The sequence below is a fragment of the Sinocyclocheilus rhinocerous genome, unplaced genomic scaffold, assembly GCF_001515625.1.
Source record: "Sinocyclocheilus rhinocerous isolate Xijiao unplaced genomic scaffold, SAMN03320098_v1.1 scaffold335, whole genome shotgun sequence".
Classification (NCBI taxonomy): Eukaryota; Metazoa; Chordata; class Actinopteri; order Cypriniformes; family Cyprinidae; genus Sinocyclocheilus; species Sinocyclocheilus rhinocerous.
This window is the reverse complement of record NW_015659708.1, coordinates 253,393-275,034: the sequence shown is the minus strand read 5'-3', so window position 1 is coordinate 275,034 and position 21,642 is coordinate 253,393. Positions and strand designations below refer to the sequence as shown.

At 36.0% G+C, this 21,642-nt stretch overlaps 1 long non-coding RNA gene across 1 annotated transcript in view; it reads right to left on the bottom strand.

Moving 5' to 3' along the window:
• Nucleotides 1-18,294, bottom strand: part of LOC107724092 (uncharacterized) — a 26,195-nt gene extending 7,901 nt beyond the window's left edge. Inside the window, exons 1-3 of the long non-coding RNA XR_001637996.1 lie at nt 17,366-18,294; nt 7,875-7,917; nt 3,310-3,393 (exon numbers count right to left, since the gene is read on the bottom strand). This is a non-coding gene — a long non-coding RNA (uncharacterized LOC107724092). The remainder of the gene's footprint in view (nt 1-3,309; nt 3,394-7,874; nt 7,918-17,365) is intronic.
• Nucleotides 18,295-21,642: the final 3,348 nt, after the last annotated feature.

The window sequence follows — 21,642 nt, the reverse complement described above, 5'->3', positions numbered from 1 at the left end:
TATGTGGGGGTGTGTTAGAACGAGCCGTTTTAGGTAGGCGTGGTTGAATACTTACTTTTATAAAGAATATCTCTTTGGATTTGAGACTTTAGTCTTTGCAACTTTACAGATCTTCTTTATGCACCAAGAGCTTGTAACACTCCAAAGAGAAAGGAACAATTGAAATCGCATCATATGACCCCTTTAACAAAAAAAAATAGGCTTAATTTTCTTTATGCAATTTTTTTCCCCCTCTGATTTTTGGTTGAAATATGAAATATTCATCTCTCAAACATTTAAATCATTAGTTCTACACATCAACTGATGCGGTTTAAATCACTCAATGATCCGTTCGCATCAGTTAACCGCTCACTGGAGGGGAAATGATCAGATTATTACGGTTTTTGAGTGAACCCTTCGTTTAACAGGAAACAGTTAATGTTCACACTGCTCTTCTCACAGACAGAGACGCAGACACATATGTTGGACAGCTCTGTTCGTCTGACAATGACAGAGATCTCCAGGGTGAGACGTGAATGCGGTCCAAACATTAACTGCGTGGTCTATTCAGCTCTTTTCTCACTCCCTGTCCTTTTCACAGCCAAACGCATTCATTTTACTGATGCAAACTAAACTACAAACCTAACCATAGACAACTTGGCCTCCTGCTCTTAATGTTACTGTTTAGGTCACTTTTGCGGTTTAATATCTATAAAGACTTTTGTCCTTCCCTCTCTGGCTCGGCTCCACCCTATCTTCCTTTTCTTTCTCTCACTGCCACATTCACAGTCCAATCACGTGCGAATGCGGCATGGTGGTGCCAGTGCCAGCTTTCTGCCAACCTGCATGTGTATGTGTGTGTCTTTGCCAGCACAAATCATTGGGACATAAGGTCACACACTTGTCATGATCTTAATTATGAGACCACACAGTGATGAAGCTGGAACAAATGTTCAGGAGTTCTAAAATGTTTTCATTTTGAGTTCTACATTTCCAAATGTTGATGTGGTTTGAATTTTGAATAATAAAAAAAACGGTACTAAAAAGGATACACTTTCATTTCGTGTAAATGTGTACACAACGTGAAAAAGATTCAAAGTTTATCGCATACATTTAAGTTCAATTTAGGGCCAGTTAACAAACTCTCTCACTCTCTCTCCATCTCTTTTACTCACTCGTTCCTTTTATTTCTTCTGTCACTCTTCCTCTACTCTCCACCTCACCCAAACCCATAAGCCTGCCGATACCTTATTCAAAAAGCCAGCGAATGGCAGGTTGCTATGGGAACTCGCTGCTTGGCAACTTGCTGGCTTGGCGATGTGCCCATCGGTTGCCAGGACAGTGTTGTCAGTGGCAGCTAAGTGCCGTGCCAGCTGTGTGCGTCTGGATGTGGATCTCTAACGTGTTCGGTTTGATTGTGAGCATAACTGTAAATTATATGTAAAGGGTAAATATGCATTTAACAGCTTTTTTGAGAGTAAAATTATGCCCAAAAATATATATTCATAAAATCCATGTTGAAATTGGAAGTGCTCTATGTTTTTGTCAAAGCAAAGACAGATTTGTATGCAGTGAATCTCACGAAACCATGTCCAAAACATGCCCACATTGTATTTAACACCAAAATCAACACCAAAAAAAATAAGAAACGAGGCATTTCAGCAAATTATTATGATTATTAAAGACATTTTGCACTTTATTTTCCATTGATTTAAATGCAAAAAATCTAATTATGTAGGAAAGAAACATCATGGTATATTATTTGCAGAACTGCCTTTAGTTTATGCAATAAAAATATTTGTATTACACAGTAGGGGTGGGCGATATGACCAAAATCTTATATCACGATATATCTGTTGACGATATATATCGCGATTAGTTGTTTTTGCAGTATTTTGTCATTTTTCAAAATTTTTGATAACATAGAAATTTCACAATTCTTCACCGAAAACTAAACTCATCACCAAAAACTAATACTAGCTTCAATTAAAAAAACAACAACAACAACAACTCAAGCTCAATGAAGACAAGTAAACAGTCAATCATTAAATAAGAATAAGAAACTAATTCCAAGCAATAGCACAAAAAACTAAATAAATAAGAAATGCTACATACATTGTATGAAGTAGTCACAATGTATAAAAACACTGCATATTCTTCACTGTGTAAATTAAATATCTCTTCTTATTAAAGTTACAGAAGTGATTTAGTCAAGAGCAGTGAGAGATTTTCTCTCTTTTGTTGTTTGATTAACATGAATGACAGACAGCAGGAATATTAGACGCATCCAATATTCTGTTACACGTGTTTTCTTTCTCAGCTGTTTGCTTTCACTTAAAGGTGCAGTAGGAGATCCTGGAAAATGCTAACTTTAGCCTGATAGCACTGAAAGCGAATGTCCCACCCTCCCTGCAATTTGCCGTCCAAAGCCATGCCTCCTGAACGCATATACGCACACATATCAGATGATCAGAGACAACATTACTACAATACATCATGTGTTATCCACCAGTGAGAAAACTTTATAGCACAGTTACAAAAGTACTACAATACCAGGAAGGAAGATCAGGCTGTTGATGTTTGCCTGCCATTCTGAACGCGCTGATGACGTATCCTGTCTGCGCGAACCGGGTGCGCAGAAGTATGCAAATACATATGTTGACAGGCAGGTTGGAAAGTCAATCAAAACGCTCGTTCTGAGCGTTTTGATTGGACGAACATTTCTTGGTCCTGCACCTTCCACAGAATATATAAATACAGATAAATACATTTAGACTTAACTAAATGATTGCTATCGGGATGTGAAGAGACTTTCAACCAGCAAAACAACTAATTTTTCTGGAGACAATCACCTATTGCACCTTTACGACCTAAATTACTGTTTATGAGGATACTTGCAAAGATGGGCATTTTGACACAAACAAGTGTGTGTATTTAACTGTTCAAGACCTATAAAGCAGCAAAAATAACTCAGTTCAATACTCCTGAGCACCCACCCCTACAGCACAGTATTAGAGTACTTAAAAGTATCATTATTGAAAATAATGATTTTTTTTTTAAGTCAAACATCCTAAAAATTTGGAGTTTAATTGTCATGAAGATATAAACAAAAAATAGACTTCATTTTCATATATATAATTTTTTTTCTCTCTGATCTTGTGGTGAAATATGACCATGTTTTAACAGATTCCGAGCCTCCAATATTCAAATCATTACTTCTAAACATCAAAGAAACATGAAATGTTGGAAATCCCCTTCAGTCATAATGTATGACTGAGAGGTCAAGATATAAAAGCAAAGAATGAAAAAGAAAGTGATTTTCAATATTACCGTACATGCTGAAATTCTTTCCATCATTCCAGTCTTGGGGAAGGAATAACATGGATGATTCCAAACTGTAGTTCCACAGCATTCCTGCCATCAGAAAAGACATGAATTATCAATGGATATCTGTATTGAAAGATTTACAGGATAAGGACTTGGCTACAATTTTTTTTATTTATTTTTTGCTTTACACAAAACTTTAATGACATTTGTCATATCTTAACTAGGTTTGCCTCTTAAAAAGGCAATAAAATGACAAATTGTTCTGAATGACACATTACAGCCACAGATTGATCAACCTGTCTGTCTAAAATGTTAATCAATGTTCACTAATTGTGGATGTTCAATGCAGCAGGATTTACTTTAGATGCTATTATCAGTGTACATTGTCAGGTAGTACTTCCATTGTATATAAGTGCTCCTTGACTAATGTAGAGAGATATAATCGGTAAGCAGAAATTTGAAACGAGGTACACGTCTGTTGATGAAAAAGTCTATAAGTTAAGAGCTGCACTTATCCTGAATTAATACAAATGCATATGTGGCGCACACACACTATCCATTCTTACACTGAACAATACAAGCTAATAAATTCAGACTCTCATATATCTGAATAGTAAGAACGGCAGATGACATATTGCCAAAAAAAATCTATGAACATCTTGGCTACATGAATAAAACAACACACAAAAAAGTGAAAGTGCGAAATTAATATCTTTAATTTAATTCTAAAGCACTTTTTTTAACTACTTTTAAAGTAGCATTAAAAACCCCACAGTAAGCAAGTCAAAGGTGACAGTGACAAGGAAAAACTCCTTAAGATGTACTGTATGTAGAGAAAAGGTCCTTTACAGAAGATTTATTATATTTATCACACTATATGTACCTTGGAAATATATTGAAAACACTATTGAAATGAGTCAATGTGATGAGTGATGTGATGTGTTGAAAGGTCATGACCAGCTTTTTGAGTATTTAAGAATGTTTTTATGAAATTCACATGGAAGAATATATGGTCATATTGTAACTATTATACCTACATCTATAAACCTGAATATTCTGTTGATACATTTTTACAGATTAATCTTGAGCAGTACTACTACAATTTTTCCCCATTCAATTTTTTAAGCCTGAAGTAATTGCATCATGTTACTTTTATTTGCACCACGGTACTAAATGGTCACCATATTCATTTACCATGCTATTTAGATGGTCCTCCAAGACATTTCAACATTTCCATGGCATTTTAAGTATGAAAAATGTACATTCTATTATTATTTTAAATCCATTTTAGCTTGTTTAAATAATAATCTATCAACCTGAATAAAATATTGATCAATTTAATCAAATGATGTTGAACATAAATAATAAAAAAAATAAAGATTTAAAAACGATAACTATACCTCTCATGACTTTTATTTTGTAATATTTACTGTATTATATAGAAAACGCCTTTGACACATACACACAAATACTCTCTCAAAACGCCATTCTATTTTTATAATACTCACAAATTATACCAAAAAGTCTTGTTTTTTTTTAAATCGCAGAGCATTTTTCTTATAAAAGAGGCTCTTCAGAGGTTTTCAAGGGACTGCGGCTTTAATTGTGTCACTTGTCAGGTCCTCCTCAATTCATTCTTTCAGGACAGTGATCAATATGGCATCTGCGCCTCCAGTCTACATCATTACACAGCCTGGAGCGAGTGTGTGTGTGTTTCTCTGTGTGTCTTCAAACTCTTTTTACTCCTAATTAGTGCTGCGTTTTGAATGAAAACCTATGTTTAAGGATGATTGTAATTAATGATAAAAACCTTTTATGTCTTTTGTATTTGAGTTGGAGTGATGTGACTTGTTTATGGCGTGCGAGGCTGAGTGTGTGTTGGCAGTGGTCTGAGCAGTCTGTGTGTCCTTGTGTTTGCACAATGCGGCAGAGGGCGGAGAGCTAAATCAATAAGAAACAAATGAATTCAGATCAATATTGAGTCGAGTGATGGATAAAAGGGGATGAAGGAGAGAAAGACTGACAGAGGGCGAGAGAAAACGGGAGAGAGGGAGAAAACGTACAAAGAGCCTCTTAGCCTCACTAATGCACTAATGCAACGTTAAGAACATTTAGACTGGACTTTTGAGTTTTATTTATTTTAAAAGTCTGCTTTACGAGTATTTATGGGCTAAAAGGTGGCATTTCATATAAATGACTATACCTAAATTTGTCATTTTTGTAATACATTTAATTCTCCAAAAAGGTAGGTAATGGGGAAGCCAGGATCTGAGCTGGTTATTCTCTTTGGTATCATCCTTAAAAGAATTCACCATGGTAACCATAATTTTCCACAAAAATGCCCTAGTAACATCAATTATCATTAGTACTGTAAAGCATATCCATACAAAATGAATACTGTGGCATCACCATGGGATCAGATGGTAATACCATGGTACTTTGATATGACAATACTGAATTGTCAGCATATATTCATTTGAAGTACTATGGCATTTAGGTAGCAATTCAGTAAATACTATGGTCCTTTAAAATAAAAAAGAATTATGGTAATCTGTTATAAAAAAAAATCTTGTTTTATTTTGATTTAGTGATTATTGTATTTCGGCAATTAAACACTGTTAATTTTTGCAAAGACTGAACATGATGCTTAACATTAAAATACATTCCAAAAACGCTATTTCAATCTTTTTTCTGCTGATAGTCAGTAGGATTTTTTACATGTTTTTGTCATGTTTAATACTCTCAGGCTACAGTTATTTGATTAAAAAATACTATAAAAAAACAGTAATAATGTGAAATATTATTACAATTTAAAATAGTAGCTTTCTATTTGAATATATTTCATAATGTAATTTATTCCTGTGATGCAAAACAGAATTTTCAGCAACAATTCTCCAGTCTTCAGTGTCACATTATCCTTCAGAAATCATTCTAATATGCTGATTAGGTGAACAAGTAATATTTCTTATTATTGTCAGTGTTTACGCTGCTTATTTTTGTGTATTTTAACCTGCAATCTTGATGTTCATGACTAGTCAACTTCCAATTTTTTTTTTTAAAGATCATTTTTTCAGTCCACACTTCAGCATAATATTTTTGTTAAAACCATGACACATTTTTTTTGTCAGGATTCTTTGATGAATAGAAAGCTAAAAAAACAGCATTTCTTTGAAATAGAAATCTTTTGTAACACTTAATTTGATCGATTTAATGTGTCCTTGAAGAATAAACTTATTCATTTTTTGAATGGCAGTGTATTGCAGAAAATGGGAATTTGACGGCAAAAGGTCTTAAATTATGGTCTATATATGATGAAATCCTTGTAAAACCACAAAGCCCAAATCCACATCTGCTCACCTCCCTTTCTCTTTTACACCCATCACTTAGCAAAACCGCCTCGTCTGTTTGAGAAGATCACCACAGACTCTTAAACATGATTTCAGCCTTGTTCAAGTCATCACACAGTCAGCCATAAAACACATATCTATAAGTCTCAATTTAGCTTAACGCAAGCCACTATCTGAGGCAATTTCACTGAGGTACATTGTATGTATTTTCCCATGAACTCAGATGAAGAGAATGAATGGATCGCTCAAAAAGCCTGGTCACAAATCAAGAAAGAATTTATTTATTTATTTTCTTGCTGCACTAAGTGAGACGTGCGTATGCGTGTGTGTTTAAGAGGACATTAAAGGAGGGAGGCAGAAAAGGATGAAGGGCTTGAAATCTATAGTAATTGAACTATTTTGCAATCAACATTCAGTTAAACGAGTGACTCATGCAGCTAAGGGCAAAAGAGAGAGAGAGAGAGAGAGAGAACAATGCAGGGCGAAGAGAGAGACAAGAAAAGGACAAGTATATAGTGACGGCAGATTTGGTAGCAGCCTGCATTTTTAAATGTCGTAGAGCTTTGAAACTGAACTTAATTATACTTACACTTAATTAATCTTCTTGGTCTATGTGTCTTATTTCTATGGCAATTTCAAGGTTTTGTGTATTAAAGGGATAGTTCACCCCTACTATCCCTTTAAAGACTGCTGTACTGTTTAGCTGTGTGGAATCAACTGTTCTGAATCCACTATAATGGGCAAGTTAGAAATTACAGCAACAATGTAGTTTATGTTTGACCTCGACACCTAACAGTGTTATCAAGGTAACAATAAAATGCATGTTTACACCATACAATTCCCACTTCAACATCTGTCTGTTTTCTTTTTATTTATTATATAATAAATAAAAAAACAACTTTGCTACGTGTACTGCGTTAAGCTAACTGAGACTTGTTATAGCACTTGTATATCATTGCTCTTTTGTTGATTTTGATTGCTTCCATTGCCCTCATTTGTAAGCCGCTTTGGATAAAAGCGTCTGCTAAAGGACTAAATGTAAATGTAAAGGTAACATCTCTCATAACAATCATGAATACTTTAGTAGAGTAGATAGATAGTACTGTAAACAACAATCTAACTGGTAGATTCATTAAAAAAGTATTTATACAAAATTATTATAAAAAGAAAATGTGCTCACTATAGGTTATTTTCCCCATTTTGATCATGCATTTTACTTACTTTATGTAACTGCCATTTCTTCCAGCTGAATAAGAACTGTGATCTGAAAAGAAAGAAAGTAGGGAGAGAGAAAAAAAAGTGTGATATAAAGATCTGACTCAAATATCAACTCAAGGACCATTAAATGTACATTCAAGCCATACAGCCACAAGCCTCAACACAACCAAATTGTGAAATTGAATCAGTATTACCGCATTTGGATGAGTACGATTAAAATTAAAAACGTCAGTTAGGAATAACTAACCTGTTCACACAAACATTTTTGGATAGGTCCCATCATGCAAAACTAGGGTTGCAAAGGGCCAGAACATTTCCCGTAAATTAAGTTAAGTTAAGCTGGGGAATTTTGGAAATATTCAAAGCTGGAGACATAATGGGAATTTACAGGAATTCATTTGAAATTTGGGGTATTTAAATTTAAATTAAATTTGGAATTTTTAAAAATTTCATTTTTGACATTTTTTAAGTAGAAATGAACTCTTTCACTGAACAATAAAATAGTTGAAAATGTTGAATAAAATAAACATATAAACATATTCCCTTCAACTATATTTGCAATAATTCCCATTAATTCTCAATAATTCTCATATATTCCTGTTAATTCCTATATATTTCCATTAATTTCCATGGAAAGTTTCCAACTTTGAAAATTCCTGGAATTTTGCAAACCTATTCAAAATAATGGTCAAGGTTTTTGGATGGATGGATGAATGGATGAAAGGACAGATGAACAGATGGACAATAATAGTAGAATAATACAATGACAGACAGACAGACAGACAGACAGACAGATAGATAGATAGATAGATAGACAGATAGATAGATAAGACAGATAGATAGATATATAGATAGATAGATAGATAGATAGATGCTCATAGAGCCCCTCACAGAACTAAAATATTAAATGGTCCCTGACATCTGAAAAAGACACTTAAAAATATGTCTTGTCTCTAAAACTTGAATTGAATTTCTATGAGTGTCCCAGAACTCTCTTGAGGGTCTATTTAGCCACTCAGATCAATACAACTTTGGAGACTGTTTACACAAAATGAGTTTGAGAAGTGAGTTGTGTGGAGATGGATTGTTAAAGGGATAGTTCAACCAAAAATGAAAATTCTCATTATTATTTACTCACCCTCTTGTCATTCCAAGCCTGTATGATGTTCTTTCTTCTGCATTCATTGTCCATAAAATGGAAGGTCCAATGCTTCCAACATTCTTTAAAATACTTTTTTGGTCACAGAATAAAGATCATACAGGTTTGAAATGACACAAGGGTAATAAATGATGACAGATTTGTAATTTTTGACTGAACAATACTGTTCACTGCATATTACAGTAACAAAAAGTGTTAATGTAACGGCCACAACAGAACGCCAGCTCCCCCTTGCACTGTTACATGAAACTGGCCAATCAAATTGTAAGAGACAGATGTGCGCCCCAATTACTGCAGCCCTTTGAGAGCGAGAGCTACATATCAGACATAGCCAACAGTACCAGGCACTCTAATGCACCGATAACAAACACTGTCTCTGTCTCTCTGTCTCTCACGAGACACACACACACACGTTTGCATGTAGATGAACATACTGAAGTATCTGCATTAGGATCCTCATACTCTATGCATGCATATAGATGACTCGTTACGCAAATACAGTCTCTCTATCCTTGTCTCGCTATCGCTCACACCCAACCCCCCAGCACCTCAGGGTTTGAAATTCATGTGCGAAATAAATAGAGAGAGAGAGAGACAGACAGAGAGCGAACACATGGGGTAACTCAGGAGGCTGGTGAGGGAAAGAGAGAGGAAAAGGGGGGAGGGGAGAAGCGAGCAGGAAGTCAGTGACATGTGAGGACAATAGAGGAAAAAAGAAAGTCAAAAACGAAAAAAGAAGCACGATATCTAATGAAAGAGAGGGTCTCGTCAAAGGTACGACTTTGCCAGGGAATTCTCTGCATCAACCTGGAAACATTCCAACACACACACACACAACATGTGGACACATTCCAGCGAGCCACAGCTGTTAACCCTTACACCACAACTGTACTTCCATAATTACTGCTTCGCCAAAGAAACGTATGTTCAGACAAACAGCTCTTACCCCTAGCTAGATATTAAGTGCAGTATATTAGACGCACTCCAATCATCAGATCCTTCCTACACAGTGAAATGTCATTGCCTCTAACAGTGATATTCTCAATGTCATGACAACCCAAACACACGCAGATTCAGACTAGAAAACTCAGACAATAATATCCCAAAGCTGTTCACACAAACACAACTGGACACGACATTCAGAATAATGGTCAAGGTTTTCCAATAACCCATTTATAAACTTGGGTACCTAAAGATTTCTCAAAAGATTTCTCTCAAAATACACATAATTTCACCATTTTATTATGATATATATTTTTATTTATTTATTTAATCATATATAATCAGTACAAATACATCTTATTACAACTCACTCAAGAATGTTATTCTAGATAGTCAAGGGATAGTTTACCCAAAATCCGCATGTAGATCTGAACCTGTATCACCTTCTTCTTCAGTGGAACATAAAAGAAGATATTTTGAAGAATGTTTCAGATTTCAGTTTCTTTTTTTTCATCTTATTTTGATATTCAACTACTATCGCTACGCAAGTTTGCATATAGCTGTTAACTCAACATGTCAAATAATGACAGCTGGGTTGAGTTGACACAAATTGGGTGGCGCGATTGCCACAAAAGTATGATATTGTGTGTCTTCCGAGTTGAACAATTTCAACTCAAGCAGGAAATTCGCATGATGCGTTGTCGCGCAATCAGTGAAAAGCTTATTGACACGTCCAGTTTGACATGTTGTTGTTGTGCGTGAAGACACTCCTCATCGCACAATATTTTTATTTGTGCGAGTGATGCGAAAAACATCCCACGAGTAATCTAGAGTGATTAATGTGAGTGAAAATGCTCAAATTTGCTTCGCTTTTGGTGATTTTTATTTTAAATTCAACGAATATTCGAAATTCGAAAAAAATAATTGACAGCCCTAGTGTGCACACACCATTAGTGAGAACAAAATGATTGTGACTAATTTTATTTTTTCAACACTCAAAGGTTCTACAGTTCTACCAACCATTGCTTTTTCTTTCACAAATAGACTAACTCTCTAACTGTGCTAATTGGTGCTAATAGTCAATTCTCAAAACAATGTAACTGCATTTTTGCAGACTGGAACATCACAATTTACTAATACTATTGCATCAAGTTTCTAAAAACTATCAGAACTCTATCAGAAAACTAAAAGGCAGGATTGGACTCACTGATTCAATATACAATTGCGGCAGTACATTGTTAACCGTACTGGTGTACAGATGTAACTAGGTATGTATAGCAATCATTCATGCCAAATGGCCCCTCATTTATTTTGAACATTGCATCACCTATTTTGTAAATGTGCCTTATTATGTTTTCTCCAATGCTTTGTTTAAACCATACTGTGGTATTGTGGTTATGTCAAGACAGCTAGAGAAATAGACCATGATATATATCAGAAATACGTTGAACATTTGTTCCTGAAATATTCACAGTTCATTCTTTCTAAGAAGCAAAGCATTTCCGATGGTATCAGGTCAAGAGTAAGTGAAAGTTCCTCACGAGATATTTCACTTTCACATGTTTCATCCATCTCTCTTAACGGAAAAATCCAGCACAGTCCAGTGACTGGGGATATCCTGAGGTCTATGCAATCTATTACAGTATGGTATGTGGTTGAATTTCATCCATTATGAATGAGAAATACATGAGATGGAGAGAACAGAGGGGGGGAGGGGAGTAAAACAAGGAGTGGGAGAGAATGACAGTAACAATGAAATGTTGAAATGTTCCACTGCCTGATCTGGACACGGGAAAAGTAAGTTGTGACTGGATAAGAAAAGGAATGATATATTGAATGTTGTGAATATAATTTTTTTTTTTTATGTTGCTTCATCGGCACGGGTGGGATGCTCAAATTAGTTACTCTAAAGAACGTTTTGATAGCAACAGAGAGTACTTCAATATACCTGTTGCAGAATATTAATAATACTATAAAGTATTTTTTTAAATAATATATAAATGTTATTATCAAATATGCATATTTCAGTTTAAACTACACATTTCTATTAATGTCAGTCAATCTCAATGTCAGAACGATATACTGACGATACAAAGGAGTAGCGATTCGTGCATTTTCTTAAGTCAGCAATTGATCAATCCTATCATTGCAAACGCACTGATTTTGAAACGAGTTTTAAATAATTGTGCATCAATAATCTACTCCAAATGTTACATTTTTTGTGACAATATTGAAAATAACATACGATATTAAGAATAATATGAAGTAAAGCTTTTTTCTCTATAATGTATCCTTAACCAGACTTCACCTGCTCTCTTACTGAAATTGAATTCTGAAGTAGTCTCTCATTTTTCATTTTCTTGGCTAAGATACTTCAGAGGAGGTATAATAAAAACTCTGTAAAAGAGTATGTAAAAGTTACTAAACTGAATGACTATTCAGTGTCCCAAGATGTACTGTATTGAATCATTCTGAAAGAGTTATGAATGTCTTTAAAGACGCATTAAAGTTTCTATACACAGTTGATATGCAATACCCACAGGGCTCTGACATGAACAAACGCGGGTAAGACTGATGAAGTTTCTGACCTTGATATAAAGCACAAGGCTGATGCTAATTTACAGACTGTTCTGTTACAGAGAACCATGGGAAACATTCCACGATGACAACTTGGTTAGACTGATGAGCCTGAAACAAGGCCACATGGTCTGCTACGCTGAGAGATTCAAAATTCGAAATATGAGTTGTACAAAAAAAAATACAGAAGAATACAGATCTAAACTTCAATGTAAGAATAAACCACTTTAACGGCAAAATATATTTGCGTGTCAAAAATAAGCTTAAATAAACAGATATCAATGCCATCTGAGACACAGTAAAAATATGTGGCTCAAAATCTAATTTAAACCTGTAAATAAACAGAAAGTTTTAGGATTTTGAAAAATATTAAAGAAACATAACGTAAAATGAACAAGCAATATTTAACATTCTGCACTATTTCTACATAATCTATTTAATTAATCAAATTAGTGACACTCATCATGTGTACAAAATATCAGATAATCAAAGAAAAAGATCCTTGCTGCACTAGAAATTCTGAAATAATAAAATTCACAATTGGATTGTTTAATTGCATGTTCGATTTCAATAATTATTTGAAAAGTCTTAAAGGGGTCCTATTATGCTTTTTCACTTTTTGAATTTTAGCCAGTGTGTAGTGTGTATGTTTGGGCATAAAAAAGATCTTCAAACTTACAAATCTCAAAGTCCACTCCAAAGGGAGATATTTCGTTTTTTTTTTAAATTCCTTTTCAAGAACTACAACGAATGGCTCGTTTGGACTACAGCGTTTCTTTTTCGGGTTTTGTGATATCACAAAACGGCCCATTAGAATATCATTCAAATAATTCCCGCCTAAGGAAATTCGAATGGTTGGGGGGCGGGAGGGGCGAGGTCGTGGTTAGAACCAGAACGCTTGGTTGAGTGCATCAGACAAGACGACGACGAAGAAGGAGTGCTGCTGTAGCGTAGAGAATGAGTTTGCATATATATGCCGCCTGGGAAACACTGGACTTTGGTATAAATAAATTAAACTGTATAACAGTGTCACTGCAATTCATGTTATAATGTTAGAATTAAATAACAAAAAATACATATGCACTTATCTGAAGGGTCGTCACATGTGGTTGCCGCAAGCCCGCCGGCCGCTCCTTTGTCGAATCCGCCGGCTGCGCTGTTCTCAAACTCACCGGCCGCCGCTCACTCAAGCCGACCTCCACTCACTCTAGCCAGGAGAAACAATAATGTACAGTATGTGGAAAATAATGTGTTTTTTTAACCTTAAACCGCATAAACACATTTCATTACACCAAATACTCAAAATAATGTTCCTTTTAGCAACATCATATGACCCCTTTAACTAAACTTGCTGCTTTGGCAAGGGGCGTGGCAGTACTGAAACACCGTCTAAGCTGTTCGCCAATAACAACGCACTGGGATAGCTAACCAATCACATCACATTTCGTTTTTCGGAAGGCGGGCGTTCATCAAACCCGGAACTAATCGAGCCGTTTGTGCCAGACTGGGGAGAAAGGTATTGTAATAATGTAAATTATGTAAAAAATAATGCGTTTTTCGAACCACCAAGCATGAGAGCATGTTCTAGTACACCCCCAAAACAAATTCAAGACATTGTAAAAGAGCATAATAGGACCCCTTTAATTTAATATTTTGAAGCCTACTGTTATTTTAGCAACAAAGGGACTTGTTAATGGAGGAAAACGCATGTCGAGTCGTTCCTGTTGAGCCGCATCAAAAGAAGGTACGGTACATAGTTACAATGACTGTGATTACAAGCACTTCTTAAATTATACACCAAAGGACTTCTTCAGCCCCAATCCATAAGTTTCAAATATCCTCCTGATCACAAGTTGAGCTCCAATAAGAGAGTTACCACGGAAGCATGGGTTATGTAACATTACATAACAGACAGGCGGTATGAGTAATATTTCATAACACTAGAGACCCTGACACCATGGCATCATCTCTCTTTTGCTCTTTTCTCTCACTTCATCTCTCCTCTGATGTTGAAATCAATGGTGTTATTTTGCGGAAAGTCCCCTTGACGGCCATCGATGGCTCGGTATTAAACGGAGCGTGTTGTTGCAGAGTGGCCGTGTGTTTTTTGCTCTGCCTCTCTCTGTCTAGCGCTAGACCAGACACTTTGCTCTTCCAAATTTTGATATCAAAGAGACATCAAATTCACCCCCCACCCTCGGCTCCGCACGCCCTGATTTCTTTCTTCCCTCTGTCCCCTTGAGTGCTAACAGGGTCAGGCTAGGGTCACGGCACAGATGCACGCCATCCACCAACAGGCCATGGCACGCAACCAATCACAGTCAACAGACGGCAAAACCACCATCAGGATGCTTTTCTGAAGATAATGGAGTTTATATTGCTGCAGATTAATGAATATCAACAACAGGCTCTTTGTTAGATCAGAAGTTATGAATATGAAAGCTACAAACTGTAGATGCATAAACAGAAACAAAGAGCAGCAAACACAATATTCCGACCACACTACTGAAACACTATCCTCTTTACATTTTTTTTCACCCATGATACCCCAATGAACATGAAAGGAAAGTATAAACATGTTAAAATGGGAAACAATCAAAATGAATGATCTAATATTAAGTTGTGTTATTAGCCAATCTAAAATGTCCTTGGGGTTCAAAAGTCAAACCACTACAAATTATATTATCAGCATAACAACAAGTGAAAAGAAATTAAAAGTGAGCATGAATTGACATAAATAACAAGACAGCTGACCTTTTATACAAAGGGATTCACGTCAGTGTGAATAATTTAATTATTTAATTAGAAATGATTCATTTGAAATTATTAATCTTATTTTTTAATATCTTAATATCATTTTTGATCCTAAATAGTTCATTTTAAGTCAGAATACTTACATTTTTTTCAGAATCCTAAAACTTCACATTTATTTGCAGATTTGCATTAGATTTTGAACCCAAATTTTTTAAGTGGTGTCAGACTTTTGAAGCTATTTTTTTGTATGAGCAAATTATATCTTAATTTATTAAGCTTATTTTTTTTTACAGATTTTTTTTTAAATACCATTAACACTTCAACTTCAGGATATAAACACTCTATTTGTAATGTGAACGATATTAATTAATTATTGTATAATTACTACTACAAAATATACTCCAATCTACAAACCAAGCATAATGTATGTAAGACCAACATAATTAATTAATTAATTTCGCAAATAGACCTTTAGTAAATTAAGTATCTTCGATGTTAATTAAGAAATACACAGTGCCTTTAAACATATCTGTCCATAAAACCTAAACTGTTCAAATCTGCAGCACACAGAATGCATAATATTCTAAGATAGACACACATTAAAACAACCATACGCATTAAAGGGACCCAAAACTGAAAATTTTGTCATCATTTACTCACCTCATGTTGTTCCAAAACTGTATCACTTTCTTTATTCTTTGAAACATAAAAAGAATATATTTTGAGAAAAGTCTCAAAGTCACATCTTTTGTGTTCCACAGAAAATGGAAAGTAAAGGTGAAGACATAAAGGTGAGTACAATGATGACAGAATTATCATTTTGGGGTGAACTATCACTTTAATATGTATAGATACCTATTAAACTCGCTTCAGGAGAACAGCCTTATGAAAACCACAAACACACACTTATTTTCATTACAACCTGCTTACCAATAAACACCTACACACAAACAAATGTTACACCTACCAGATCCAGGTGCATCGAGGACCAAATGCAGACAGCGGAGCATGATCTACACCACAGACACTCCCTCTGTACAAAAATGTGGAGAGATGCCACAATAACCCACAAAAATCTCATCCAGAATTATTCCGAGAGGAAACAGAGAGTCAAACCTCACGACACACACAGCCAGAGCCAGAGCATTTGGCTTTTGTGCATTTCAACAATAACGTCTCTGATTTAATGCCTCGATGCACCAAGCAAACCCCTGGATGAGATGTGCACTTTACCACATGCGTCCACGAGCTCGCTCGCTGTTCCTTAGCGCTGCCGACGGTATATCGCCTGGGCGTTCGCTAGAAGAACCATTACTTTTCCAAACTCAAAGACCCAGTGTGCCTTTTTGCCTAGTGCTAACTGTACAAGTCAACTGTACATATAGGCACATACAGGCCTGAGATCTGTGGCCATTGTCTCTGATTCCCCTGAGCTAGCGGATGACCGGATGGATGGACAGTTGTGACGGTTCCCGGATGAAAGGATGATGGACAGAGGAAGTTAGGGGCATACTGGGAATGGCGCGTAAGGCAGAAACAGGGAAAGAGAGCGACCCCCACAATTCCAAGCACGGTTCGCCCTCCTGCATGTTCAAGCACGCATGGTGACATACACACACTCACGACACACACACGCACACGCAGAATCACTTACGGACAAAACCTACCGTGCAAACTAACACAATATTTGCAGCACAAGCATTAGACAAGAAAAGTGAAGGAATGAGGAAACAATAATCATCCGTTTTCAGCACACATCTCACACATGCTTTGATTCTGTCCTCCGCCGATGCCTGAATGTTCATCCTCGATATCAGCCTCGAAAAATATGAAACAAGACAATCCAGAGTGAACTACTGGTTTTCAAGAAGATTAAAATGCAGGAGACAGAAATAGATAAAAAAAGAAAGGAAAAATAAGTACCTTTTGAAGGTGATTTCAAAAAGTGAACAAGAAATAGTAGGAACAGAGACTAAAAGTTGAAAGATAGTGATGGATAGAAAGAGATGGTGACTTAGGAGAAAAAGAGAACTAGAGGGTTAAAACAGAAAAACAAGAGTACCAGTCTGGTCGTTCCTCCTTCTTTTCCCGCGGTTTCGTTGATCCCACGTTTGGCTCTTTCTCTCGTTGCTCCGGGTCCTTCCTCCTCTCCGCTATCCCAGTCACTTCTCTCCTCTTAGCGTTTCCTCCCAAACCACGTTTTTCCTCCTACCCATCCCATTTCCTACTGTTCATTCAGCACTCTGAACTGCTTTCACATTATGAATGTGAGAATTTGTGGGATAGAGCTTGAAAATGATTCAACGCAAAAAAAAAAAGAGAAAAAATTATGAATGTAAGTGAAGTGCAAAGGAGAGCGGATGGTGATCAGGCACCGAGACAAGTAGGAAAAGGAGCTGCTGAAGGGGCCTGGTTTTTTTAGGGAGGCACGCAGAGGGGTAGGGGGGACCATTAAAAAGGCTGCGCGTGTTTCTCCGTCCAGGAGGGAGGAACACGGATGGAGCTGCCAGGCTGCGAGGATGAGAAGAGAAGCACTGCAGCCGGCGGAGAGAGAGGAAAAGAGAGCGAGATCGTAAGGGCGCATGTGTGCGCAAGCGACCGCATGAGGAAGTGGGAGGGGAGAGAATGACAGAGAGGGAACGACAGATAGAAAAGAGAGGCTAAGGGGTTCACGGGAGGGAGGGAAGAAGGAGGAGTGAGCCGTAGCCGAGAGTTCAGAGGAGGGGGCCGGAATACATTTTCTTGTCCTGCGCTCTCGTCTCCCGGCGTTCGATTTTCTTTCATTGGCTCTTTTGAGAGTTGAGAGAGTGCCTGTTTTTTTTTCTTCCCAATCTCACCTTCTACATTCCAGGGTAAAAATCAGTGCCTGGAAAAAAGAGGATATTCCAGCCTGCGCTTTCCCATTCCGCTCTCTGTCTCGCTGTCTTCCAGGTCATTTTCTCCACATGCACTTGAACTCCAAATCCTGTCTGCCGGCCCCTCCCCCCGACCTCTGTGACTCGCTCTCCTTCGCTCCTTCTGATGGAGGCTTGAAATAGTGCCCGCAGGCTGTAAGTGAGAGTGAGAGGGAGGGGAGGACGAGGGGGACAGAAAGGGAGAGAGACGTGGGGGAAGGGGAGAAGGTTTACACGAACAGACTCTGTGCAGAGAGTGTGTGCTGGTGTGTCAGAAGGAGAGAAAACGAGAGGAAGAAATCCCGTGCACTTGCATGTGTTCAGTGACTTTGATTCTCAGAAATTACAGTGAGCTGCACAAAACATGAATTCTTGGAAGCAGTTTGAACAGGGGCATCTATTGTCTTCGAGGGGCCACCAGTGGCAGTCCTGGCTCACTTGAAACCCTAGGCGAGATAAGATAGTATGAGCAAAAGGAAACATTTTTTAATAACTTAGTAACTCTCTACATAAGTGCAAGTATTTTCTAAATAAATGGTAAATGAACTTGTTCATAATGCATTTTCATTGTATGGAATTTTTTTTATATATAATAATTCCACTGGACAAAGTTATGAGAGCAACATGAGAGTAGATGATTACTGATTTGTCAAGTTAAAGCAAAATAACTTATTATTAAAACTTTAACTAATTAAAAATGTATTATCAAAACGTTAACTAAAACTACATTTTTTGTAAATTTTAAATTTTTGTTACTTGAAATGAAACTAAAATAAAAGAAAATATATAAATAAATTGTTTTAATTTCAGCTAATTGCCAAAGCATCATATCTCACTTTCTTTTAGTTTAACCTGAAGTACTAAAATAACTAAAAACTGAAATAAAAATCTGTAATAGACATATTAAAAATATTATACAAAATTACAAAAACACACAAAAAAATTACTAAAACTATAAAATTAAAATAAGTTTTTATTTATATATTTTTTTGTTTGTAAAAATATTAATCAAACCTATAATAATATAGCCTATCAATGTCTAATTGGATTGACCACATTTATTCATGTTAATGGGTGGTTTTGTCATAGCATTGTAGACAACCAGTTTTTACCTACAATAAACATGCAACTTACTAATTATTAAATATTTTCTTTTTCTTTCTTTCTTTCTTTCTTCCTTTATTGTTGCATTCAAAAAACCCAATTGATTCAAATAACCTGGTGAGGCTAAAATACGTCTGTCTTACTGAAGTAATATAAAATCAACAGTGATATGTTTTGGTTGTTGCAACTATATTTCAGCTTTTAGGTTTTTTTGGGCATTTCAAATGTTAACATTTTGCTTAAAATAGCCTACAGACAAGTAATAAAATGTGATTTTACAATGTAGGCAGACTAACCACAAAATGGTAGTGAACCCAAAAGTGTCACTGTAGAATCGACCTATGAAATATAAAATTCATTCAAAATCCCATTTTGCGATTTGAAATATAAAACACATTTTCACTTCATTATCTATAGGCCTACTAGTATAATGGGCTAGACATTATTTGAATAATAACCTGTCCAAAAGAGACGAATTATTGCTTTCCTTCCACCTTTGCTGAGAACGAGACAGTAGGCTAACATAAAAGTAAAAAAAATGAAAATGCTTGAACTTGAACATAAGCTTATTTACCTGTAGAATATCAAGCCCAAAGCATTTTAAAAAGTATCGATCGAGTTATCGGTATCTAACTTGACCGTGACCGTCAATTAGATATTAAATAGATTTAAGACCATTCCAAAACCATCGGGTGTTAATTACAGTTATTATACAGGCTACAAAAAAAGACATTAATTCCTAGTGACTTACATTTTAAATAACATATTGTAGTTATTCCACAATGATACAGTGACTCCATAAAGGCCGTATCCAAAATAGTATACTAGGCTAACTTACTCTATTCCTGCCATGTTAACATAAGATACGACAGAAAAAAAATGAGTATGTAGTGCACTATTCACAAAGTCCCTTGTCGCGACCTAAGTAGGCTACAGCAGACATGAAGTCGAAGGTAATCGCAAATGAGCTGATAGCCTATTCAAAACAGCGCGATTTCTTTTATACACCAGTTCAAAAACAAGAGCACAACAAGACTAACTTACATTTAAGACACGATATTTCCAGGTCGTCTTTCTTATATAGCTTTGCCAACCAAAATAGTTTCAGAGTCTCTGAGGCACAGACGACGGTTTTAGTTTCTGAATGAATCGGTTCCTGAACAAACCTATTGAGTAAATGATTCAAGATTCATTCGTTCCTGACTGAATCTGTACGAATCGGTTGAGAAAATGATTCAATGACTCACTCGTCAAAGCAGTTTTCGTTCTTGAATGAATCATTTTTAGAACGAATCGTTTGAATGAATGATTGAATGACTCTCTCATAAAGACAGAACTTGTCGCCACCTAAAGTTAACGAAAGACTTCACTAAAGCACAGATTGACAGTCTGTCTGTAACGTGCAAACACAGACAAGCATGTGATACAAACTGTCCCAATGTTCATTAAAGGAACATTAATGAAAATTCTTGTCTGACTAGCCAATTAGCTTAGTTACCATTACAATATCAAGCCAATTATGTTTTTAACAATGTAAATAAATACCATTTAAGGTCTCATATTTATAAAGGCCACTGTGAGCCCTCATTTAAGTCCAAAGCAACCTAATATTTAAGCCAGGGAGGATGTTACTGAGATAACAACCCTGCTGCAACACCACAGTGCCCTTCAGCAAGACACTTAACCTCAAGCTGCTCCAGGGGAATCGTCCCTGCAATTAGTGTACTCTAGTTCACTGTAGATAAAAAACCACTGCTAAACCACACATAACAGATCCTGTTATGTCCTGTTGTGTTTAAACTGAGCAGCAATATATAATCCTGCTAATTGGGTGCTTGCTAAGGCTATTATTGATATTTCTCATACTTAACTGTATAAAACCTACTGTATCCTTACTGTATTTGATATGTGAAATTCTAAGGCCTCTATATGCTCAACATGATCAAAACTTTGCTGAAAAACCTGTTGTACACAATCTGCTTCATCCCTTCTGCCCTCTGACTGATAATTCATATACAGTAATTATAAAGATAACTTCTATATTAGCAATATTTCAAGAAAAACATTTACTGGATTTATTCAGTTTAGGTTTACTTGATTATCCATACATTATTTTTTAGAAATTTTTTTTTTAATATAAGCATCACATTTTGGGAAATGTTTATTTGTACATCACTCAATCATGATTGCATTGCATTATATGTTTTGAATGAAAACTAGAGCTTTGATCATAAACCTAGTTAAAATATAATCTTACTAAGATATATTAGTGGGAGATATGGTGACAATGGATATTTATGTGCATTTATGTAAACAGTCTGCTATACTGTTATAAAGATCT